Source organism: Vicugna pacos, chromosome 11 (genome assembly GCF_048564905.1).
Source record: "Vicugna pacos chromosome 11, VicPac4, whole genome shotgun sequence".
Classification (NCBI taxonomy): domain Eukaryota; kingdom Metazoa; phylum Chordata; class Mammalia; order Artiodactyla; family Camelidae; genus Vicugna; species Vicugna pacos.
Window position 1 is genome coordinate 19586280 of NC_132997.1, and position 20563 is coordinate 19606842.

Genomic DNA, 20563 nt, shown 5'->3' on the forward strand with positions numbered 1-20563 from the left:
GCTGTCCAGGCACCCTGCAGGCATTTGCCTCGGTCTCCACGGCGCTGCCAGGGAAGCAGTGGACCGGAGCGTCACCACCATGTGAGTGCTGCAGGGCTAGGAGGTATCCACAGAAAACAGCCGATGATGGACACGCAGACGTGAGACAGGGCTCAAATCCCTTGGAAAAAGTTCTCCAGTGCCTGCGTCTCACATGCATTCGTGCTCTGGAAGGAGTGGGCCGTGGCGTGGCCCAACACCCTGCTCTGTTTAGAAGCTGACATTTCGCTGGACAGAAGATGGTGCTGTTGTCAACGCAGTGTGCTTTTTCCAGCCTTTCCACTTAGTGTCCGGTCGGTGGGGGGAGCAGTGACAAAGCAAGATTTCAGCTGGAGTCTGCAGGTTACCTCTGAGGGTCTGAGAACTGGGGGGAGCTGCCTGATAGGGCTCCATTTGAGATTCTGGCCTTGCGATGTCTCCCACACAAGTCCTCAGAGAATATCCACGGTGATGACTGCTGTTACAGTATTAGTAATCAGTTTATGTGGAGGACGACATCTAGAAAAGTCAAATTCCCAGTGGGGACCTGTGTCAGACCCCAGGTTATTAACCCAATACCTAGCCTCCCTTCTCGCTGGCTCACAAAACCCTGGGTTTCTCCAGGCTGGCAGTAAGTTGACCCCTGGGGCAACGTCTCCCGCTCAGGCAGCCAGCAGGACCATGTTGTTCCCAACTTTTCAGCCTTCCTTCTAGTTAGGGAATGCGGGCCGGGTTTGTGTCTCCGTCCTGGACAATGGGACTTAAGCAGAAGTCAGCTAGGGTATGTCTGGAAAAGCATTTACTTTCTGATGAAAGGAGAGGGCCTCACTGCCCCACACACAGTGTGCTCAACATCTTGAACCCCGGAGAGGACAAACTCTTCATTAAAGGGAACAGCGAAGAAGGCTAGGCAGCAGCCTGGTCCTTGGAGCTGCTCAGCCAACGCTCACAAGAATCTGTGTCTGGGCTCACGGTTCTAGGAGGGACATCGGCCCCTGTTGGCTGAAGCATCTTTTGCAGAGTTTTCTGTACTTGTGGCCACCTATTCCTGCTGGATGAGAACTCCTTCCCAGGTGTATTCTATGTAGTAGTATTCGCTCAACCCAGTGTGAGCATCTTACTCCTTCCAAGCTTGGGGGCCACTTTCTGACCACTTAACACCATCATTCCTGCCTCGACACATTCACTGGGCCAAGCCCTGCTGGTCCTGGAGGGCCCAATACAAAAAGAGCAGAACACACAACTGTCCCTGGCACCCACGTCCCCAGTCCCTTTTCTTCAACTCCTACTCAAGTGACCGGCAAGGTAAAGTGTTTAGATACTGTCATTAGCATCGCATGGATACGCACATGTGAGCGCTGCCCTTCCAGGAAATGAGATCTTGAGTCATGTCGGCCTAATCGAGTGGTTCTCATCTCTGCCGAGTAGAATCACCAGGAATCTTAAATCCTGGGAGCAGAATGTTCACGGAGAATGTCTGGGCCTCACCCTGGGCCAGTGAAACTGGAAACTCCGAGTGCAGGGCACGAGCGTCTGTATTTTTTCAGAAGCTCCACAAGAGGCTTGGGAACTGCTGGCATTGCTGTCATGGTAGACATGCACAGAAATTCAGGGAGGAAGGGATGAACAAAGCTTACATATCTGGGGACAAGCCATCCTTTCAATACTCAGCAAATCAACCAATTGTAGATAGATGCCGTGTCATCTCCACTTGGGGTGGCCTCGCTCTTTGGAAGATGCACAGAAGGAGAGGTATTACGGGGAGGGAAAGGGTGGGACCCCCATCCCTCCCATCCCCAGGAGGGACAGTCTCGGGAACTGGGTGCGTGTCTCTCCTGAGACCCCAAGGAAACCATGAACACCAGTCAATTTTCTACCAGCCTATCTTTATTTTTTTTTTAATTTTAAAAATTGCGGCACAGCTTATCTTTTTAAAAAATGTTTACTGTTTTATTTTTATCTAATTTCTACATGCTTCTTTTTAAAATTGAAGTACAGTCAATTATAATGTGTCAACTTTTGATGCACAGCATAATGTCCCAGCCATGCTTATCTTTTAAACACAACCTAAGAGTTTTTATGAAGAAAAAAACCAATCACCCTTACTCCCACCACTAGCTCCTTTCTTGTCCTTCTCGGTTTTTCTGCAAACAAAAGGGGTCCTGCCTGAGGGCGCGTCCCTGGCACAGTAATGGTGGCACGACCCACCCACAATGTACCTGGATCCGGGGTCTGTGTTCCAAGGTCCCGAGTCAGATCCTTAAGAGTTTGGCAGGCGGGGAGGGGACAGGACTCAGTCCACTCATCCAGTCTGTTTCTGAGGCAAAAATCAGAATTCTTAGGCTTCCTGTTGCTGTCAGAATCTTTCCCTCTGCTGCTTCTGGCCCAAGGAGGCGGTGCCGGTATATTCAGTCACACACGGGTTCCTGTTAAATGATGAATTGTGCAGAGGGGAGGGCATAGCCAGCATGCATGTTGTCCTGGGTTCAATCCCTAGTCCCTCCATTAAATATATATATATATATTTATATTTATATTTTATATTAAATATATATATACACGTATTTTAAGTGTAACCACTATATTGAAAGAGCAGCACTGCAAAGGTGCAGGAGAAATCACTCACAGTCTCCTTAACTGAACATTTAACATTCAAACCCTCTTTCTTTCTTTTTAAAAATTGTGATGAAATACACACGACATAAAATCTACCATCTTAACCCTTTTTAAGTGTACAGTTAAGTGGCATTAAATATAGTCACACTGGTGTGCAACCGTCTTTCAAAATTGACACTATCCCCACTAAATGGCTCCCCCTCCCCTGGGAACCAGCATTCTCCTTTCGGTCCCTGTGATCTTGACCTCTCTAGGGGTCATACAGTGCTTGTCCCTCTCTGACTGGCTCATTTCACTTTGCAGAGTGTCCTCACGTCGCATCCACGTTGTAAACTATGGCAGGATTTCCTTCCTTTTTAAGGCTGAATAATACTCCTTTGTGTGGACAGAACACCCTTTGTGTGTCCGTTCATCCACTTACGGGCACTTGGGCGGCTTCCGCCCCTTGGCTGCTGTGAATAACGCTGCCATGAACATGGATGTGCAAACGGCTCTTTGAGTCCCTGCTTTCATTCTTTTGAGTATATACCCTCAGAGGCATTTCTTGAACCCCCTTTTCAGGAATGACACTACACTAAATACCATGAGGGTTAAAAAAAATGAATATGACACAGTCTTGGCCATCCCAGTGTCGACAAGAAAATGCCTCCCCTCTGTCTGCAGGTGTTGGTGGGATAGGTAAATGGGAGGTGGCTGATGTAGTTAGAAAGATAGGACTGGTTTAAGGGTGTTTGAGTTAATTCAAGAAAAGGTAGAACATCACTGACAGATTTGGGGGCTTTTTTACCTTCTTGGTTAATTGGTTGTTTGATTTGTTAGAAGTCAAATTAAATTAAAAATAGAACAACCGGAGCTGAACTGAGCTACAGAAAAATGCCACTGGAGTCCATGTGTACTGTGAATTGGAGGGGGCAAGCCTGGAAAAAGGGGGCCCAAGTTGGAGGGTATGGTATCAGCCTGGATAAGAAAAAAACCAGGGCCTTCACGAGCACGGTATCAGTGAAGATGGAAAAAAGGCCATGTTAGTCATGGCCAAAGCCCAGACTGAGCTCAGAATGGCCAGCCTCGGCCCACACGGGGCCTCTCTTTTAGGATCCATCAGCCTCTGTGGGAGGTAGAAAGTCTCTTCCCCTGGGATTTCCTTCAATTAAGGAGTATCTCCGTCCACTCCAGCCCCTGCTTCCTCGTGACCAGATGAAAGGCAGCCCAGGAATGTGCATCATTTCTCAGGGCTGTTTGGAACCCGGCTTTGAAGGGCAGAGTCTCCAAGCAGGAACTCCCACCGGGCACCTCGAGGAGCCTCTGGGCAGCTCGGTCCCTTTAGCTATCTTTAGTGTGCCTTTTAGATTTAGAAACAGCAGCATCCTGCAAAAAAAAACTCATCTTTTCTGCTTCCTTCAGGAAGAAAATTTCAACCTAAACCTTCATCCCGAACGACACAGTGTCTGAGAGCCCGGCTTGCTCTCTTCCCTCATTATTTCCTTGCCAATCATCCCTTGGAGTGTAATAGAGGAGAACACATTTGACTCTATAATAGATCAGTTCCTTTGGCTTTGACCGCTGTGCCCTGTTTCCTAGGCTTAGTCTTGAGCTCTGCACTCTCATAAAGATAAGTTGCAGATGAGAGAATAACCTTTGTTTTGTTGGGGGTTTTGAGGAGCACTGTGACCTGGCCCACGTGGACGGCTGCAGGAACAAAGAATTCCTGCACTAAGAAGTTTGCAACAACCAACCACAACCCCTCTCCTGTTTTTTCGTATAAAAGGAGCCTGTATTCTGACTGGAGGAGGATGGTTCTCCAAGACATTAGTCTGCCATCCTCTCGGTCGGCTTGCTTTCCGAATAAATTCGCTATTCCTTGCCCCAACACCTCGTCTCCCAATTTATTGGCCTGTCATGTGGTGAGCAGCATGAGCTTGGACTCAGTAATAGAAGGATGTGAAAAATCTCCCAATCTTAACAGTCCCAATGCAAGCAGCAGACAATTGCAATTCATGGGGTCCCTAAACTATATTAAGACTGTGGTGTCAAGCTGGGGGGAGGCTGTGCAATGATTGTGCAGTAATTGATACAAACTTCAAAGTAGCTCCCTAAGCTTGAACATGAGCGTACTTCAAGTGGTCCTAGGATACTGGGTACATCTTAAAAGATTCATTTCTTCTAAATGACACTCTTTAGGAGAATGAGAAATCTAGTTTAAAAAAATCTTCCTTATATTGTTCACTTGGTACCACTAAGACTGCTAAAAGAAAAAAACTTTGAGTCATATGACAATAGAAATATTGACATTTCACTTGCTTATTCTTTTTTTTAATTCTAATATTTTATTGATGTGTCGTCGATTTACAATGTTAGTTTCAGGTGTACAGCAAAGCGATTCAGTTATATGTATATGTAAATACATACATATTTTTTCAATTTCTTTTCCATTAAGGCTCATTACAAGAAACTGAAGATAGTTCCTTGTGCTGTGCAGTAGGTCCTTGTTGTTTGTCTAACACAGTGTGGTTACCAGAGGGGAGTGGGGTAGGAACGGATAGATTAGAAGTTTGAGATGAAGAGATACAGATTACTATAATGCCATATGACATCATTTATATGAGGAATCTAACAAATAATAACACAAATGAACTAATTATTATTCTGATTTCTTGAATATGTGTAAGCACATTTGACTGTCCTTTATGATTGGATTACTGCATTCTGTTGATTCTTATTTTGTAGTTGGCTTTATTCCTTTGACAACTATGTAAGTTTAAAAAGCTAAAGATCTAATCTGGTCTTAGAAACAATAATTAGTACATATATGTAAACTAAAAATGTGCAGTATATTGTATATATGTATTTACATACAATATAATGTGTATGTGCAGTCAAACTGTAATAATTCTAGCTAATAAAACTGAAAAAGGAGAAAAAATATAAAAAATTAAAAAAAACATAATAAGAGACACTGCAGATCTGTGAACAATGATTCAACAGTTAACTAAGCATCATAAAAGGAAGTAATCCTTTGATATTTTGGCCTAAAGTCCATGCACAACATAAGTGAATAGCAAAGCGTGATGTAAAAATCATCTTGCTAGGGTTTTCCTTATCTTCTCGTTGTATTTGCTCTTCAGTTTTTTCACCTGTTCTCTCCTTTTGATTCTTTCTCTTCTTTTCTCCCTTCCCCCACCTTTAAACATGTTTCTCCTCTTTTCCTATATTCTCTTTCTTCCCCCCTCTCTCCTGCAGTCCCCCTTTGCCTCTGTCTCTAATAACTTCTTCTCTCTTCTCCCCCTGACCTAAATTTTTTAACTGCCAAGGTTTTAACTTCATGGAGCTGAAGTATTATTTGTATAGTAATTGTGAAATAGAATTTCACTGCTTGTAATTTAAAAAATAGTCTGAGGACAGTGTTTATTTTTCCAGGAAAAAAAACTGTGCTCCACTTTTTCTGATCTTAGTTTTATTACCTAATATAAAGCACTTGAATAAAATCTGGCCCAGAACAGGCACTCCATTAAATCTTTGAAAAATATTATATATAAAATAGATAAACAACAAGGACTCACATTCATATTAGTGGGACCCACCTTGAAGAGTCAGATGACTGGCAAGTGTCTGTAACTGGCTACTCTCAGAAGTACTGAGAAACATCCAGAAGTCGAGGAAAGGGGCTGGCTCCAGGCTGAGCTGGGAATATGGCAGAAGCTGACCCCTCCAATCACTAATTTTGAAAATTTTCAGACCTACAGAAAAGTGGAATGAGGTGCAGCATTCAAGGACATCGCACAGCTGTCACCTAAATTCACAGGTTAATTAATATTTTACTGTCTCTGCTTTCTCTTTCTCTCTCTCTCATGTATACACACATGTATGTACATATAATATGTGTTAGAATGTACAAACACATATGCCAAACCATTTGTAAATAAGGTGTAAGCATCACTACCTCATCCCAAATGCTTCACTATGTGTCTTTTAAGGACCAAGACACGGTCCTTCCTCAGCCCAGTGCTGTCATCACACCCAAGGAGAATAACATGGAAATGTTAAAGAAAACTTTTCAAAAAGGTGAAATGATGACACTCATCCAAATATAAAGCTAACACATGTCAAAGATTTTACTGAAGTTGTGATCAGTGAGGGACCTGTTAAGATGTCACAACCAGTTCAGAAGAGAAAGAACAGGCACATTTGTAGGTGAGGAAGGTTGAAAGGAAGGAGCCAGTGGAGGCCAGGCTGGGTTCGAAAGGAAGGAGCCAGTAGATGCCAGGCTGGGTTCTTCATGTCCCAGGGCAAGGATTATTCTGCATCACTAGCCATCACCTACAACTGGGTGGCTGTACAATAGCTCAAAGGCAACGGAAGGTGCAGAGCCCTGTAGAGTCAGAATGAGAAAACCCAGCAAGGAGGGGGTAGCTCAGTGGTAGATCATGTGCTCAGCATGCACGAGGTCCTGGGTTCAATCCCCAGTACCTCCATTAAAAAAAAAAAAAACATTAATTACCCCCCACCAAAAGATAAGTGTAAAAATTTTTCTTAAAAATTAGAATTAAAAAAATGAAAAACTAGGTAACCCAGGGGGAATTGTGCTCTAGACCAGGGGTTGGCCAACTTTTTCTATGAAGGGCCAGAGAGTAAATATTTTAGGTTTTGCCAGCCATGTTAGAGTCACTGTTACAACTACTCAAGTCTACTTTTTAAAAAAATTGAAGTATAGTCACAACAAACAATAAGAAAGATGCCATAGATAATCTGTGAAGCAATGAGAGTAGCCTTGTGCCAATAAAACTTTATTTATAAGCCTGGGTGGCAGGCCATGTCCAGACTACTGGCTGTAGTTTGCTGACCCCACTCTATAAAGAATGCGTAGTTTTCCACGGAAGCACAAATGTTCTCCAAAAGATGCAAAAATAAGATTCTCTTATGAGTTGAATTGCATCTCTTTCGAAATTCCTGTATTGTAGCCCTAAGACCCAGTCTCTCAGAATGGGCTGTATTTGGATATAGAGTCTTTGAAGAGGTGCTTAAAAAAATGAGGCCATTAGGGAGGGCCCTAGTCCAACATGACTGGTGTCCTTATAAGATAAGGAGATTTGGGCTCTAGACCCACACACGGAGAGGACCAAGTGACCACCTCGGGAGGAGACAGCTATCTACAGGCCAAGGAGAGAAATCTCAGAAGAAATTGTGGAAAAATAAATGTCTGTTGTGTAAGCCCCCAGTGTGCGGTGCTTTGGTATCGGCAGCTGAAACCAACTACCACTGAAGTCTTTCCCTTTTGAAAAGACAGTATCTAATCATGGATCAAGTGAGTGGGATGGACCAATTTCTTACTAAAGGAACTTTGCCAAATGCGCTGTCTTCAAGAAGCACTTGAAGGTGGAGGCGGGAGAAAGATTTCGATGTTAAACATGTCTAGAACTATAGCAAACCAGAGCTCCTTCTTCAATAGCATCCTTGGATTCAAGACTTTTGAGATGTCTGTTTTAACTTGGGTAATCCAGAGTTTCCCATACTTGGAGTACCTTTTTTTTTTTAATTTTTTTTTTAATGGAAGTGTAGCTGATTTACAATGTGGTGTTCGTTTCAGGTGTACGGCAGTGATTCAGTTATACATATACGTGTATATATATGCTTTTGCATTTTAGATTATTACTAGATATTTAATATAGTTCCCTGTGTGTACAGTAAGACCTTGTTGCTTATCTATTTTATATAAAGTAGTGTGTGTCTGTTAATCCCAAACTCCTAATTTATCCTCCCCAACTTTTCCCTTTTGGTAACCACAGTTTGTTTTCTATGTCTGTGAGTCTATTTCCGGTTTGCAAATAAGTTCATTTTGTCTTTTTTTTCTTTAAGATTCCACATACAAGTGATATTTGTATTTGTCTGGAAGTGACTTTAAAAAAAAAGATACAAATTTGAATTCTGTACTACTCAAGGCTCGCCTCCCAGGCATCTTTACATTCTTAGAATATCTGCTCCATTTTTTGCTCACACTAGTGTTTCCAAAGCATGATCCATTGGTTTTATTATTTAGAATTTTATTTTAAAAACAAAAAACACGGTGCTTGCAATGTCAGCCCTAGGTCACCAGATGGCGCGTGGAGCCCACAGTGCAGGAGCTCCAGCCTGTGGTTCCTCCTAGCGCTGGCCTGAGGCCAGGAGGAAATATGTTACCGTGTCTTCTCTGCCCAGGGCCCTGCAACGTTTTTGCACTGTAGAAAGCTCATGTGTAGAGGAGCATGTGAAACACCATGCGGCACAGCTGTGCTCCTCCCGTCCCGTCCCTCTGGGGCACACATCAGCAGCGTTTCCCCGGGTCTGAAGAGTTTCAGAGCCCAGTCTCTTGCACAGTTGCTCTCGCTGGAACTGGAAGACGGGAGTACTTAGCTTCCATCTTGAAACCCACAATCCTGCTGAAAGAGCATCATTCGGAAAAAGCATCCCAAGGCTCGCTGATGCGGGCAGGCAACCACATTCCCAGAGAGAACACGGACTCTGCAAACACCCTGTTGCTCTGGCGTTCTGACAGTGAACGCAGTGGGGTGTGAGATTTTTACGTAATCACAAACCTCAGCCCTGAGGAGTTAATGATGTTACTCATGCCACTGGGGCATGAAGGCCACCTTTTTGGGTGGTTATTGCTTACCTGGAGCAGAGGAATGAGCCAGAAGGCTGAGGGACGAGGGACGAGGGCCAAGGGACTCGGGCCACCCGTGAAGTGAAATAATCCCCCAGAAACGCACTGCCTGGGGTGGGAATGAAAGTCAAGGGAGCAGCCATCTCAGGGCATGTACTAAATATTACCCACAGACGTTCATCTGAAGTTTGCTGGTCTCTCAACACTGCAGACCTCACATTTGGGATGTATTACGTAGATACCAGGAAATGACCAAAATCCAACAATTGTCAAGCTCTGGGCCCTAAGCAGTGAGCCCTGTTCTGATTTTCAGTTCCAATAGCAATCCATAATTAATAACTTAGTTTTTGAATGGAAAGAACATTTCAATAGACGGGTGATGCTTTCAGAGGGCCTCGGAGAGTTACGGTTCATTTCCTTCTTTCTCTGTCTGAAGTAGGGCCCTGGAAGGGAAGACAGAAGCAATATTCCAGCATATTGTGGCCTACATTTTTGACCCAATCGAAGACTTGTGTGAATAAAGAAAAGCAAATTCTCATATCTACTTTGGCACCTACTACTTGCCAGGCACTCTTCTCCATTTCTTAAAAGCCCTTTATTATTTAACCCTCCTGACAGTAATTTAGCAGTTGGCATTGGCCCAGATTTTCAGCTGAGCAGTCTAAGCTCAGAGAGGTTAAGCAGTTTGCCTGAAGTCACACAGCCGGTAAGTGTGAAAGTGAGGAGGTGGGCCCAGGGATGTCTGACTTCAAAACCTAGGTTTGTTCTCCTTCACCAAGGCATTTTCTAGACTCACAGAACTTCCATGTTAGGACAGACCTGGGAGATCGTTTAGATTAACTCGCTAAATAATGCAGGAATCTTTTTTTCCACCATTCTCCATAAGTTGTAAGTCTAAATGTGCCTGAAATCAAAATGTAAGGCCTAGAAAGAAGTAAGAACAAGACTTCAGAATGAAGACAGAGGGCCTAAATAAATGTAATAGATTTTGTTTTGATTTTATTTAAAAATGAAATATATATTTATTTATATATACAGTGTGTGTGCTGTAATTAAAAGAGATTCAGAGGAATGCTACTACCTTAAAACCCCTTGCCAGACTGGAAAGATAAGTTCTGGTAGAAAGCCCTTTCTCAGTACCGGAGACAGTGGACCAGGTAGAGTGAGGGTGGGTGACTGGCCTCAGCCCCATGGCTGGTTGGCGGTAGAGCTGGAAATGGAACTGAATCCTGTGTGTCTGAGCTGTGCCTCCGGGCTGCACATCCTTGCCGCCAAACATTCAGGCTCTGGTCATGACTAGCTCTGTGTGAATCTGGTGAGGGAACCCAAACCCAGGTTTCAGTTTCCATCGTGTACCGGAAACTTGGCCTCAGGTCACTAAGAAGTTCCCTGCGGTCTGTGAACCTCCCAGGCAGGTGGAGCCGGCTTCTGCCAGGCACTTGTCCCGCGATGCCAGGAGGGATCTGTGGGTCTGAGCGGGCACCAGGTACAATTCCGCAGGCTCAGTGTCGCCGCGTTCCAGGTGCACGCTAGCCTCAAATGACACGGGGACACCAGGAGCCTCCGCCAGCCATAGCGCTGTGGAGTATTCCCCGCCCCGTCAGGGAGAGAGAGAAAAGGAGGAAATGATTTAGGAGGTGTGCGTACTCATTTGCAAATGAAGTTATGGAAGTTGCTGGTAGATTTATATTGGTAATTAAGTGATAATGGCTGTGTGAAGCTGCTGGAGTTGGAATTCCTGTGAAATACTGGCGGGACTGAGGCCCTTTGGAGAAATGTCTTTTGGTTTAGCATTTTCAGAAATGATGTGGGTTTCTCTAGAACTTTATAACCACTGACTCGAAACTCCTGCAAGGAGACAGCTGGGCTGGCTCATCTGTGCAGCCCCCAGAGAAGGGCCGTCTCCTGCCCTGGGCTGCTGGGGGAGGACAGGAAGATGTCCTTGCAATGGCATGGCCAAGTAGCGATGCTTGGCTTGGTTGTAAACCATCGAGATGCTGTGTACAATCAACTTGAAATGATCCAGTTTAATTAAGGGACTTGGAGGAATTTTGAAGAAACCAGCTTCAAAGACCATCCAAAGATCTTGCAAGAATCCAAGTTCAAATGATTACGTAAAATAGAAATAACTCCCGCCCCTTGCTGGCTGGCAGTGGTGGCCTGATTATCCATGAGGCTGGGGAAAAGGAACAGAGGAGAAAAATACTCTCTTAATATCCCATAAAACATTAAATATATCATAATATGTAAAAATACATATATACTTTTATGTGTTATATTTTAATTATATCTAAGATCTATAAATAAACTATGATATATAAAATATATTGTATATAAGATATGTAAGATACCTATTACAGATTTTTTTATTTGATCCCAAATATATTTAAGTTTTTTACTTAAAAAAATTTAATGATGTGTAGTTGATTTATGATGTTAGTTTCGTGTGTACAGCAAAGTGATTCAGTTATATGCATAAATTTGTGCATGTAATTTATAGTTATATAAATTATCTTTGATTTAGGGAGAGACTTGCTTATTCACATGTGCGCTCTGGTGAGGTGCAGCTCTTTAAAATAAGTGGGCTGTGGTTTCCTAATTTTCTCCTTCCCTTGATGGTGGAGGTCTTGATCAATACCTAGTCCTGGGACTAGGAGCGCAGGAAACAGTGCCCACTTACGATGGTTCCACTTAACAGTTTCTTGACTTCATGATGGTTTGAAAGTGATATGCATTCAGTAGGAACTGTACTTCCAATGCTGAACTGTGATCTTGTTATCGAGTCCAAACTCATTCTGCTCACTGCATGACAGGCCAGTAACTCGGGAGATGAGGTGTTGGGGCAAGGAATAGCGACTCTTTTGGAAAGCCAGCAGACCGAGAGGATGGCCAACTAATGTCTTGGAGAATCATCCTGCTGAAGTCAGAATATAGGCTTCTTTTATACAAAAAAAAAAAAAAAATGGGGAGGGGATGTGGTTAGTTGGTGCACACTTCTTGCTGCAGGCATTCTTTGTTCTTGCAGCCGTCCACGTGGGCCAGGTCATGGTGTCCCTGTAAACTTCCAACAAAACAAAGATTTTCTCTATTTTGCAACTTGCCATCTCCACATGAGTGCAGAAGGGCTAACATCCTTAAAGGTCAGAGACCGAGATAGGCTTTCCTGTGTATTTCAGGCTAAAGGCAACATTGTTCCACAAAACGTGCAGAGCTAGCAAGACTGAGCCTGGAAAACAGGGCACAGTGGTTAAAACTAAAGGAACAGATCCAATGTAGAGTCATATTTGTTCTCTACTACAGTCTTTCCTCCCAGACTAGCACTATGGGGTGCTTTCCTCGACTCTCTGCTGTGATGCTGGGCGGTGAGCCTCGGCTCCCAGTCAGCCCAGTGATCCTGGGGGAAACGACCAATACACATACCATTCTGGACCCAGACAAGCATTCTGTTTTTCACTTTCAGTACAGTGTTCAGTAAATTACACGAGATAGTCAACATTTTCTTATAAATCAGACTTTGTGCGAGATGATTTTGCCCAACTGTAGGCTAATGGATGTGTTCTGAGCACGTTGAAGATGGGCAGGTCTAAGCTATGATGTTCACTAGGTCAGATGTGTAAATACATTTTCTACTTAGAATATTTTCAATTTATGATGGGTTTATTAGGGATGTAACCCCATCATAAGTCCAGGGAGATCTGTATTTTGAACATTCAAGGTGCAGCTTGCTTATAGGAAATACTGAAAAGCTCAGCTTCTTCTCATGTTTGTCCCCTTTCAGAGTTTTAAAATGCTCTTTCAATGCTTGTGGTCACAGGCGAGAGGGCTTGGGGGCTGTATGTGTGTACATTCCCTGCGGGACAGGAACTACCCAGGCCTGGGTTTTAATTGATGGTGCACCTGGATTCAGCGAGAGAGGCTAAAGGTGGATGTCTCCCTTGATGTCTTGGGGTTGGTACCTGCTGCCAGCATCTACGGACAGACCTTGTAGTGCAGGGAACCAGTGAGGCACAGGAGCACGGCGGGGGCCCGGATCAGGCACTCACTGTCCATGTAGTTTCAAGAGGAAAGAGGGGGCCAGACAAGTGGCACCATTGTGCCTTAGAGGGGCCCCTTTTGGAGGCTGTGGCAAGTTGCAGAAGTTTAGAGAAAAGAGGAGGTTGTCTTCTGGGTCCTGAGCCAACCTAGGACTAAGTCATGAGAGAGAGGAGACGAGGTCTGGGGATCAGAGCTTGGATAGGTTGATGCAAGGGGTCAGCTGGGAGAGGGGCATGAAAGGGTGATGCCAGACATGCTCATAGACTCACAAGGATACCTACTGTCCTCAAAATTGGAAGAGAAAATTGATAACTGTTCTGTCACATGTCTGAAAGTGTAACACGCTAACATACCAGCCAGGACTGAACTCAGCTCCTATGTACTCATTGGTCAGATGGAAGGTGGGAGCTGTGAACATGCCAGGTATAGCAGGTGGGGGGTCTGGGGAGGGGGCACAGAGCAGCCCTGGGCCACGTGGGAGGATGACCGAAGAGGTGAGGGCACTGGCGTCAGAAATGTAAAGGGACAGAAAATCTGGGATCTGGGAAGACGTCTTGTTTTAAGTGCCTAATTGCTGACGATTTGTGCTCAACCTGCAATGTTGTAGCACTGCACACCTTCTCTTTCTGGGGTCTTCCTCCAAATACAGGTCTTCTGCTCCCTGATAGCTTAACAGTCCATGTTCTCTCAGACTTTCCTTTGCCATTTTCTGGTTGTCATGTTGTTTTCTTGAGACCAGAGTGACACTGGAGAGCTTGAAGGTGATGGATATGTTGAGGTCCAGATCCCCAGTGCCTGTGAATGTGACCTTATTTGGAAAGCGTCTTCACAGATGTGATCAAGTTACAGTGTAGTCACGTGGTTATAGAAGTGCCTTTAATCCAGTAGGACTGGTGTCCTTAGAAGGGGAGAAGAAAGATCCCCCAAGACAGACACAGAGGGCTGAAGGCCAGGTGGGGACAGAGGGAGAAGAAACCCTGCAGACACCTCGAGGACTCTCTCCAGCCCTACCCACACCTGGATCCCAGGCTTCAAGCTTCCAGAACCACAAGACACAAGTTTGCATGATCCAAGCCACCCAGGGTGGGCCCTTTGTTACAGCAGCCTGATTGAAAGAATGAGGGGTGCCCTGGGGGGGCAGTTGAAGCCCCTATAGTTTGAAATCAGATCTGAATTTGAGTCAAGTTTCAATTATTCACTGGCTGATGACTGGGGGCAAATTTTTCCTTGAGCCTCATCCTTTCCCGAGACCTCAGTGGCCTGAGAAGGGGGAGTAAGGAGACGAATCCTGCAGGACTGTCATGATCACTGGATGGGTGAGGTCCTAGGTTCAATCCCCAGAACCCCCTTAAAAAAAAAAGTCTTGGCCTCTCCCCTCTTACCCTTGCAGTTATTTGCACATAGCTTAGCCCTGAACTCTCCTCTAACTGGACCCTCCTCTAGACTCTTATCATCCTGAGGGTGGACAGGGGGCCTGCCTCCCTGGGTCTTAGATTCCCTCTGCTGTTTAGCCCACCTCCGGGCACTAGGTGGCGCTGGGTGGCAGCCCTGACCTGTCACAGCCTTGTCAGCAATTCGGAGGCAGAGGTGCTGCCTGCAGGTGGTCCCCCACTCACCTGGAGCCTCAGAGAAGCTCCTGGGTAAACAGGACGAAAGCCCATATTTCTATAAACCAGGAGATTTAGACAGACTTGTTCCTCTTCTAGGTCTGAGAGCTGTCTCGCCCCATGTACCTCAGGAAGTAACCAGGTCACCTACCTGCAGCTCGTTTCAGCTCCAGGAGTTTCTGTCTTCCCGAGGTCCCGGCGCCCCCAGCCCTTCCCTGAGCCGGCGGGGTGCCTGCGGCCTGCTTCCTACCTTCTCCGCCGCAGTTTAGTCTCATTCCAGAAGCTTGGGCAGGCCGGCTGGGTACTCCCCTGGGTGGAGACTGACATCGGGTCAGACTGGGGGAGGTGGCAGTGGAGGCTCCTTTACAAGGACCACAAATTGAGATCTTTGACAAAAGCAGACAAAGTCTTGCCTGGGACGGAAAGGCACATCTTAGAGAAAGAGGCCCAGACACAGCTGAGCAGCCCAGACTTTCAGAGACTATCTACCCAGAGAAGGCACTGGGGACGTCTCCAGATGCAACCACACTAACCCTAAAATAAAAGATGCTCAGGTATGCTGAAATTAAAATAGCTGCTGGCTAAGGTTTTTCTCAATAAAATCCTAAATATGTCCATTGATGCTAACCTTTTGTTTTCTCCCTCCCTTGTTTCATTTCTTCCTTCTTTCATCCTTCCCTTCCTCTTTCTTTTCATCTTTGTTTGCGATTTCCCTAAGCAAGAGCATAAGCCACTTAGGGAGAATGCTGGAAAAGGATTCCTGCATTAATAATGAATTATTCAGAGGATTCCTCTACGTGACCCCCGAGATCCCACCCAGCTTGGAGACACTCTGAGTTTCTGAAATGCCTTGTTGAGGAGAACAAATCCAGTTCCTATGCCCGGTTTCCACTCCCAGCTCTCACCTTGACTGGCTGTGTGACTTCGGACAAGCTACTTAACCTCTCTGAGCCTAGCTTCCTCCTCTAAAATTCCGGGCCAATGCCAAGCACCAAATCATGGCTGGAAGGATTAAATGAAAAATATACAGCAAGGATGGATATGGAAGGATGAGTCAGCAAATCTGCTGCTGGGGAAGCTAGGAGTCACCTGCCCAAGGAGAGGAGGTGGGGCTCTGGGGTGTGGCATGTGTGTGGACTGAATAAAGGCCGGTGCCCAGAGGATTCCGCACAGATGCTCAGAGGAGCTGCTTGGGTCAGCTCACTTCCCAGGACCTGGGCCTGCTTGTCTCCCCATCCTTTTGGACCCTAGGTTCTTGTGATCAACCCAGGTCTGTGCCTGGGACCATTGCCACCATGGTGCCGTCCCTCTGAGGCCGCACAGCCTGGCACACGGTGATGTCTCCTGGGCTTGGCCACCTGTGATGTGACTGGACTTACCCCACCCCCACCCCGATCTGGATTTTCCGACTGTTGTTTCCTTTTATTCACGTATCCATTTATTCCATAATCATTTTTGGGGGGAGGCATCCCCAGGGTACCAGGCTATGTGCCAGGGCTCTGAGAGCCCCCAAACCTTGTGCCCATCTGTCTGCCCCAGAATCCTGTCACTTGGGAATCACCCCCACCCACCTCAGAACTGTTCCCCTCTCCCTGGGGAGTGGCTGAGCGGCAGGGTGTCCCCAGTCCCCTGCCAGGAGCAAATCTTGACATTGAGTTGATGTGTGTTGATTAAATGAACACAGAAGAAAAGGATTTTTTAAAAAAAATTACCATCCCTTCCAGATCCCCAGCCCCCTTTCAGACTGATGTCATCCAAATTACTGGCACAGTGAGGAGTTAAGTGCAGGTGGCCTGGGGATTGTGCATAAGCAAGTCTCCCAGCCCCCAGGCAGCTGTTACCAGCACCTCTGTGAGCTTCTGATGTTCAAGTGTCCCTGGGGCTTAAAAAACGCTAACGGCGGCTCTCTTCCTATTACTGTAATAATACTTAGGACTGGCCTGCCTCCGTACCCCCTACTACAAGGGGGCCCTCACCCCCTGGAGGCGGGGGTCCCTTATTAGCACTGAGTTGTTCATGAGCAGCTCAGGGGTGATGGGGTTTGGCTAAGGCACCATGGCTTTCATCTGAGATAGTCTCTCAGCTCCCTCCCTGGAGGCATATGCTGTCCCCTCCGAGGGCAAACACCAAGCATGCAGCCCACAGGGGCCTGGCAGGAGGCGGCTGGGCCCCTCACTTCCCCCAAACAAACAAAATCCCGACAGAGAGGAGATAGAACCATCAGCTGTACATGAAATTGTGAAGCACTAAGTTACCGTTCTGTTGGCTGTCGAAACAGCCAGATTTCCAACAACACTGAAAAAAGTGGATGAACACTGCGGGGGTGGGGGATACGAACAGGATACCCGCCTTGTCCCAGGTTTGGAGAAGAAACCTGCCCCAAGCAGGGATGGGTCCAAATTCCCCAGAGTGGTCCAGACCATCCAAAACGTCTGAAACCTCTTACCTGGTGCCCTGGGAGAAATGAAAAACCCCATGTGCCCCAAAGCATCCCCCATACTGTTCCCCTCCCTACCACAGGCTGAAAGACCAAAAAAAAAAAAAAAAGATTGTTTACAGGGAGAGCCAAGAGAGGGGGGCACAGAAAGGTGGAGGCGGCATCTCCGGAGTGGTATTGAAGGAGCCCTGGGTTACCTCCTCATCACACTGAACAGTTTGGTCCCAAGCTCCCCAGGCCCTTCAGAATAATAGTGTGTGGACGCCAAAGGAACTAGAAATATTCCAGCCTAACCCCCACATTTTATAGTCAGGGAAACTGAAGGTCAAAGCAGTTAAGTGACTTGCATGAGGCCATGCAACTAGGGAGTGCCTAAGTTATATTTTTAATATTAATCATATTATCAAGATGATTAATAAAGTCGCAACAGATGTCAGCATGACAGTTGAATCAGTAAACACTATTCTGCTAAAGGAGAACAGACATGGAAGGAGGAACTCCCAGAAGGAACAAAATCAGGTTAAAAGTCAAAATTTAAAAAGGCACAGGAAGGCAAAAGAGGGGCTGCAGTCAGGTCAGCGCTTGGATCTGAAAAGCAAATGCATTTCTTGTTTTCCTTGCGTTTGTGGAGTTCTGGGCAATTACATGCAGTGTGAACTCTGAGTGTTTCATGACCAAACAGGACTCAGGATTCCTGGTATAGTCCCTGAAAATTTTTTGCACCATCTTATATAAAAACAGAAAAAAAAAGATCCCTTATGCCACTTGAATGTGCACTGCCTGACTTATTTTCCCTAGAAACCGGAAACTTCATCTCATTATAAAGATGCCAGTCAGAGCCGCAAGATGCCGAAAGCAGTGTGTGAGACAGTCGATTCTGGGATGTCACCTTGAGGGGCAGGCAGGGCTCTTCCCAAGGTCACGGCTGATTTCAGGAGATCTCTCTGGTAAGAGGACAGGGGTGCTGCTCCGGGCATCCGCATGCCCTATTCTGACTTTCAGCAGCTCTGCGGTTGCTCTGAGGCTTCCTTCATCTCTGCCCAAAATCCTCCAGGCGCAAAAACTAGGTGCTCAGTTTGACTGAACAATGAGCAAAAGAAAAGTTCCCACTTTGAAACTACCTGCTAATTATTCCAGGGAAGTTCTTCCTGTCAATCTTTTATTGATTATTCAGGGGAAGTGATTCTGTAAAGCAACACACAGTGAAATGATACATCTGACATAACTTCTTCCATTTTCTATCCAACTGAAACAAATCCAAAAGCCTCAACAAACAATAAAGTTGAGAGGAAACTAAACTGAACGTTCTCTAAACACACAGCCACATCCTGCACTGAGTCCCCCGGCAGAAGCCCTGCCCATAGCATAGGCACTGGGTAAAGTCTGTGACCTGTGCCCTCCCCAGGTGTCTATAATGAAGGATGGATTTTAATTCTAATACATGACCGAATACACTTTAATGACTATGAGTCAGAATACTGCAGAGTCTTAAATATATATTTAAAAGATTTAAAATGCTATAAATTATAGATGTTTACATTATAAACCACTATTATACAGGAAACTTGAAAAATAAATATAATTTGCTATCATGGTATTAGGTAATTACACAATTATTATCAATTCATGTCGTCTTACTATAATCTATGTTTGGTACATATTACAGGTTGTCTTAACTGTAGATACTGGCATTATCTTATTATTAAGGTTATCATACTATTTCTAATTCTTCTGTGATTTTTCTCCTTTGCCTCACTTTCTTTCCTGACAGATACATATACACACCCCACCCATATGTAACTTTTTCTAATTGACTTCAATCACATGAACATTTGTGAGGCAGAGAGAGACAGTAACAAAACTGGGTTTTTTTTTATTTCAGCTTTACTGAGGTCCTGAGGTACAAATAAAATAGTAACGTATTTAAAATGTACAATGTGGTGATTTGATACATGTACATGTGTTATGAAAGGATTTCCGCAATTGAGTTGATTAACTCATCCATCATCTTACACATTTTACTCTTCTTTTTTTTCGGGGGGGCTTAACTTGAACTGTCTCAACAAATTTCTATTATACAACACAGTTTTATCAACTATAGTTACAATATTTGACACTAGCTCCTCGGACCTTTTTCATCTTATAATTGAAAGACCGTGCACTTTGACCATCTTCTCCCCATTTTCCTTCCCCGCCGCACCAGCCCTGGTGACCACCATTCCTCTGTCTGTTTCTGTGCAATGAACATTTTTTTTCTTCTTTAGATGCCACATATCAGTGATCCCATGTAGTATCTGTCTTTCTCTGTCTGGTTTAGTTCACTTGGCAGAATGCCCTCAAGATCCATCCATGTTACTGCAAATGGCAGGATTTTCTTCTTTTTAAAGGCTGAATAATATTCCATTGTGTGTATATGTGTGTCTGTGTGTGTGTACCACATTTTCTTTATCCATTCGCCCATCGAAGGACACTTAGGTTGTTTTCATGCCTTTGCTGTTGTGAATAATGCTGTGATGAATATAGGTGTACAGATCTCTCTTTGAAATAATGATTTTGTTTCTTTTGGATGTATATCCAGGAGTGGGATTACTGGATCATTTGGCAGTTCTATTTTTAATTTCCTGCGGAATGTCCGTACTGTTTTGGATAGCAGCTGTACCAGTTTACCCCAACGGTGCACAAGGGTTCACTTTGCTCCGCATCTTCACCAGCATTTGTTATCGCTTATCTTTTTGATACTGGATATCCTAACAGGTGTGAGGTGATATCTCATTGTGGTTCTGATTTGCATTTCCCTAATGGTTAGAGATGTTGAACATCTTTTCATGTACCTGTTGGCCACCTGTATGTCTTTTGGAAAATGTCTATATAGGTCCTTTGCCCATGTTAAAAATTGGGTTGTTTGGGGGTTTTTTGCTGTTGAGTTATATAAGTTCCTTGTATATTTTAGACATTAGCCCCTTATTAGATATGTGTTTGCAAACATTTTCTCCCATTCTATAGGTGTCTTTTCTTTTTGTTGATGGTTTCCTTTGCTGTGCAGAAGTTTTTAGTTTGATGTCATCCCATTCATTTCTTTTTGCCTTTATTGCCTTTGCTTTTAGTGTCAAATAAAAAAAAATCATTGCCAAGACTGACAGCAAGGAGCTTTTATTCTTTATTTTCTTCTAGGAGTTTTAGTGTTTCAGGCCTTATATTCAAGTCTTTAATCCATTT